Below are 6,501 nucleotides of genomic sequence, written 5' to 3' on the forward strand. Positions count from 1 at the left end.
TTCATAATAGACCCAAACAATATAAAGTACCTCGGTGTGACTTTAACCAAGCAAGGAAAAGATCTGTACAATAAGAACTTCAAGACTCTGAAGAAAGAAATTGAAGAAGACTTCAGAAGATGGAAAGATCTCCCATGCTCATGGATTGGCAGGATTAATATAGTAAAAATGGCCATTCTACCAAAAGCGATCTAATGCAATCCCCATCAAAATACCAATCCAATTCTTCAAAGAGTTAGACAAAACAATTTGCAAATTCATCTGGAATAACAAAAAACCCAGGATAGCTAAAACTATTGTCAACAATAAAAGGACTTCAGGGGGAATCTATCCCTGAACTCAAGCAGTATTACAGAGCAATAGTGATAAAAACTGCATGGTATTGGTACAGAGACAGACAGATAGACCAATGGAACAGAATTGAAGACCCAGAAATGAACCCACACACCTATGGGCACTTGATTTTTGACAAAGGAGCCAAAACCATCAAATGGAAAAAAGATAGCATTTTCAGCAAATGGTGCTGGTTCAACTGGAGGTCAACATGTAGCAGAATGCAAATCAATCCATGCTTATCACCCTGTACAAAGCTTAAGTCCAAGTGGATCAAGGACCTCCACATCAAACCACATACACTCAAACTAATAGAAGAAAAACTAGGGCAGCATCTCGAACACATGGCCACCAGAAAAAATTTCCTGAACAAAACACCAATGGCTTATGCTCTAAGATCAAGAATCAACAAATGGGATCTCATAAAACTGCAAAGCTTCTGTAAGGCAAAGGACACTGTGGTTAGGACAAAACGGCAACCAACAGATTGGGAAAAGATCTTTACCAATCCTACAACAGATAGAGGCCTTATATCCAAAATATACAAAGAACTGAAGAAGTTAGACCGCAGGGAGACAAATAACCCTATTAAAAAATGGGGTTCAGAACTAAACAAACAATTCACAGCTGAGGAATGCCGAATGGCTGAGAAACACCTAAAGAAATGTTCAACATCTTTAGTCATAAGGGAAATGCAAATCAAAACAGCCCTGAGATTTCACCTCACACCAGTGAGAATGGCTAAGATCAAAAACTCAGGGGACAACAGATGCTGGCGAGGATGTGGAGAAAGAGGAACACTCCTCCATTGTTGGTGGGATTGCAGACTGGTACAACCATTCTGGAAATCAGTCTGGAGGTTCCTCAGAAAATTAGACATTGAACTGCCTGAGGATGCAGCTGTACCTCTCTTGGGCATATACCCAAAAGATGCCTCAACATATAAAAGAGACACGTGCTCCACTATGTTCATCGCAGCCTTATTTATAATAGCCAGAAGCTGGAAAGAACCCAGATGCCCTTCAACACAGGAATGGATACAGAAAATGTGGTACATCTACACAATGGAATATTACTCAGCTATCAAAAACAATGACTTTATGAAATTCATAGACAAATGGTTGGAACTGGAAAATATCATCCTGAGTGAGGTAACCCAATCGCAGAAAAACACACATGGTATGCACTCATTGATAAGAGGCTATTAGCCCAAATGCTTGAATTACCCTAGATGCCTAGAACACATGAAACTCAAGACAGATGATCCACATGTGAATGCTTCACTCCTTCTTTAAAAGGGGAACAAGAATACCCTTGGCAGGGAATAGAGAGGCAAAGATTAAAACAGAGACTGAAGGAACACGCATTCAGAGCCTGCCCCACATGTGGCCCATACATATACAGCCACCCAATTAGACAAGATGGATGAAGCAAAGAAGTGCAGACCGACAGGAGCCGGATGTAGATCGCTCCTGAGAGACACAGCCAGAATACAGCAAACACAGAGGCGAATGCCAGCAGCAAACCACTGAACTGAGAATAGGACCCCCGTTGAAGGAATCAGAGAAAGGACTAGAAGAGCTTGAAGGGGCTCGAGACCCCTTATGAACAACAATGCCAAGCAACCAGAGCTTCCAGGGACTAAGCCACTACCTAAAGACTATACATGGACTGACCCTAGACTCTGACCTCATAGGTAGCAATGAATATCCTAGTAAGATCACCAGTGGAAGGGGAAGCCCTTGGTCCTGCTAAGACTGAACCCCCAGTGATCTAGATTGTTGGGGGGAGGGCGGCAATGGGGGGAGGATGGGGAGAGGAACACTCATAAAGGAAAGGAGGGGGAGGGATCAGGGGGATGTTTGCCTGGAAACCGGGAAAGGGAATAACACTCGAAATGTAAATAAGAAATACTCAAGTTAATAAAAAAAAAGGATAAAGTGGAAGAAAAGAGAAAAAAAATCTCAGGTGACAGCAGTTGCTGTCAAAGATGTAGAGAAATAGGGATTCTCCTCCATTGTTGGTGGGGTTGCAAGCTGGTACAACCACTCTGGAAATCAGCCTGGTTGTTCCTCAAAAATTGGACATAGTACTACCTGAGGACCCAGCTATACCACTCCTGGGCATACACACAAAGATGTTCCAACATATAACAGGGACAAATGTTTCACTATGTTCATAGCCAGAAGCTGGAAAGAACCCAGATGTCCCTCAACAGAGGAATGGATACAGAAAATGTTCTACATTTACACAATGGAGTATTATTCAGCTATTAAAAACAATGACTACATGAAATTCTTAGGCAAATGGATGGAACTAGAAAATATCATTGTTAGTGAGGTAATTCAGTTACAAAAGAACACACATGGTATGTACTCACTGAGAGGTGGATATTAGCCCCAAATCTTGGAATGCCCAAGAAACTATTCACAGACCACATGAAGCTCAGGAGGAAGGAAGAGCAAACTGTAGATGCTTCAGTCCTTCTTAGAAGGGGGAAGAAAATACTCACGGGAGAAATACAGGGAGAAAGAGTGGAGCAGAGACTGAAGGAAAGGTCATCCAGAGACTGCTCCAGCTGGGGATCCATCTCATATGCAGCCACCAATCCCAGTCACTATTGCTTATGCCAAGAAGTCCTTGCTGACAGGAGCCCGATATGGATGTCTCCTGAGAATCTCTGCCAGAGCCTTACTAATACAGATGAGGATGCTTGCAGCTAACCATCAGACTAAGCACGGGGACCCCAATGGAGGAGTTAGAGAAAGACTGAAGGAGCTGAAGGGGATTGCAACCACATAGGAACAACAGCAATATCAACTAACCAGATCTCCTGGAGCTCCCAGGGACTAAACCACCAACCAAAGAGTACACATGGAGGAACCCATGGCTCCAGCCACTTATGTAGCAGAGGGTGGCATTGTCTGGCATCAATAGGAGGAGAAGCCCTTGATCCTGTGAAGGCTCTTTTTCCCAATGTAGGGGAATGTCAGGGTGTTGAGGTGGGAATGGGTACATGGGAGTGGGTAGGTGGGAGTGAGAGCATCTTCATAGAAGCAGTGTAAGAGGGAGGGGGAATAAGAGAGGGGGGAGGGGGATAACATTAAAAATGTAAATACATAAAATATACAATAAAAATAAATTAATTAATTAAAAAAAAGAAATGTGCATCCTGGTTCGTCCCTAGTAAACTCAGCCTTTTACAAGCTCAAGGCCTGAACATATAGCTGGACATAGAACTGAAGATCCTATAGGGTCTCCAATTCTATCTGAGCCTAATTTCCTACTGCCCCGTCTTCTGCGTGCTCATTACTGCTAAAGTAGTCAGTATTGGCTCGGAACCCCCAATAGCAAGTACTCAGCACAAAGGGAATTTATTTGCCCCAGAAGGATAAAGTACAGGGAGGAAATAAGAGACAAAGACAGGAGATAATAGGACCAGGGAGAAGAGGAAAGTTAACTAGGGAGAAGGAGGAGGGATATTTGTCCTGGGGGCTAGGAGAGGTCATCAAAGGATTGCCTCTAAACAGAGAGAAGACAGACATGGCCCATAGGAAAATGACAAGTTACAAAAGTAAAGGAGGACTCGGAGCAGCTCCAGCAGCTGCATCACCTGGCTTCTGTTTTCCTTGTTCTCTGCGGGTGGTGGGGTGCTCCGCACCTCGGCTGTTAGTCTTGTCAGATTCTGGAAGTTACAGTCAGTCTGGGGTTGAGCAGCAAAGTTACTTCCTATGGAAATCAAGGCAGTCAAGGCTATTCACAACAAAGCTATTCCGGCTATGGACAAACAACTGATTCTTCATATGGACAAAACTATGGTGGTTACTCTGGTTATGGACAAAATCAATCAGGTTATTCACAGTCTTATGGTAATTATGAGAATCAAAAGCAGAGTTCCTATGGCCAGCAGTCATATAATAACCAGGGACAACAAAACACGGAATCATCAGGAGGTCAAGGTGAAAGAGCACCTTCATATGGCCAGTCAGACTATGTCAGCAAGATTCTTATGACCAGCAGTCAGGTGGTGATCAGCCCCAAGGCTCATATGATGAGCAGTCCAATTATCAGCAGCATGATTCCTATAATCAAAACCAGCAGTCTCACCATCCACAAAGGGAAAACTACAGCCACCACACACAAGATGACCATCGTGATGTGAGTAGGTATGAAGAAGATAATAGAGGATATGGCGGGTCACAGGGAGGAGGTAGAAGGCGTGGGGGATATCACAGGGATGGAAGAGGTCCTGAACAGGATCAAGTGGTGGTGACCGTGGTGGCTTCAAAAATTTTGGTGGTCACAGGGATTATGAACCCAGACCAGATGCTGATTCAGAGTCTGATAATTCAGATAACAACACAATCTTTGTGCAAGGACTTGGAGAGGGCTTGTCTACAGATCAAGTGGGAGAGTTCTTTAAGCAAATAGGAATTATCAAGACTAACAAAAAGACTGGAAAACCAATGATAAATCTTTACACAGACAAAGACACAGGAAAGCTAAAAGGGGAAGCAACAGTGTCATTTGATGACCCTCCATCAGCTAAGGCAGCCATTGATTGGTTTGATGGAAAAGAATTTCATGGAAACATCATTAAAGTGTCATTTGCCACGAGAAGGCCTGAATTCATGAGAGGTGGTAGAAGTAGAGGTGGACAGCGAGGTCGTGGAGGATATAGAGGCCGTGGAGGTTTTCAGGGGCAAGGTAGAGACCCTAAGAATGGGGACTGGGTTTGCCGTAATCTGTCATGTGGGAATATGAATTTTGCTCGAAGGAATTCCTGTAATCCGTGCAATGAGCCAAGACGAGAGGACTCTCGTCCCTCAGGGGGAGATTTCCAGGGGAGAGGCTACAGCGGAGAAAGGCTTCAGAGGTCGTGGGGGCAGAGATGGAGACCGAGGTGGCTCTGGTGCAGACAGGAGTGGGGGTGGTTATGGTGGAAATAGGAGTGGTGGTAGCTATGGTGCAGACAGGAGTGGGAGTGGTTATGGTGGAGATAGGAGTGGTGGTAGCTATGGTGCAGACAGGAGTGGGAGTGGTTATGGTGAAGACAGGAGTGGAGGTGGCTATGGTGGGAATAGAGGAGGTGGTTCTGGAGGAGACAGAGATGGTTATGGTGGAGACCGAGGGGGCAGCTATGGAGGAGATCGAGGAGGATACGGAGGAGACCGCAGCCGGGGGGCCTATGGAGGAGACCGTGGTGGTTGTGGCAGTGGAGGCTATGGTGGAGACCAAAGTGTTGGCTACGGAGGAGACCGAGGTGGGGGTAATGGAGGCGACAGAGGTGGCTATGGAGGAGACGGAGGTGGCTATGGAGGCAAAATGGGAGGAAGAAATGACTACAGAAATGATCAGCACAACCGACCGTACTGATGACTGTTTCCAATGCTCTCTTGTCTCTGACATAATCCATGGGGAATTGTCAGAATGTGCCTGCTGCTTTCCTCATGGCCTCTTGGGTAGTGAAATTGACATTTGGGTTTTTATTTGGGTGGGAGGGCTGGGGACAGCTTTCCTTTTAGAAATGTCCATTAAAATTTTCCCTTTTAGTTTCCCACCCTCTCTTTCCCAACCCTTAAAGCTAAATGCGTTGTAAAATATGGCCAAAATGGAAAGTGTTTTGTAATACTGCAATAAAAAGCTGCTTGTTTTTTGTGGGGGAAAAAAAGTAAAGGAGGAAACCCTATGTTAGGATAAGGTGCTTAATTTTACTTGGGCTGTTAATTAGGTGAGCCAAAGAAAGCTTTTGATTGCTGGACTTCAATACCTTGAGCCTCAGGAGGAGTTAGTGGTCAAATAAGGGAATGGACCTTAGTAGCTAGCTTCAGAAATGTAACTTAGTGGTTACTAGCAAGACAGATTGAATGGTGAGGAAGGAGAAGGAAAGGAAGGGCAAGGCCTGCTGGAGTCATGTTTGCCAGTCCCAACTGGCTGATTCCCTTCAATTGTCCATAATTTTCTGCTTACAATAAAATACTCTCTAGCCTGTTCTTCAAAATTCTTCCTACATCTGCCCATTACCATTTCAAAACCATTTCTATATTTTAATATTCATAAATATAGCAACAATCCTACTCAATACCAGTTTTCCATATTAACCTGTCTTCTGTTGTTATAGCAATATACCTGAGACTAGAGCATACAAAGAAAAGAGACTTCCTTAAC

At 44.3% G+C, this 6,501-nt stretch overlaps 1 pseudogene; it reads left to right on the plus strand.

Annotated features, from left to right (window-relative positions):
• The first annotated feature begins 3,877 nt into the window (after positions 1-3,877).
• Taf15-ps1 (TATA-box binding protein associated factor 15, pseudogene 1) lies at positions 3,878-5,820 on the plus strand (annotated as a pseudogene).
• Positions 5,821-6,501: the final 681 nt, after the last annotated feature.

The sequence above is a fragment of the Rattus norvegicus genome, chromosome 18 (assembly GCF_036323735.1).
Source record: "Rattus norvegicus strain BN/NHsdMcwi chromosome 18, GRCr8, whole genome shotgun sequence".
NCBI lineage: Eukaryota > Metazoa > Chordata > Mammalia > Rodentia > Muridae > Rattus > Rattus norvegicus.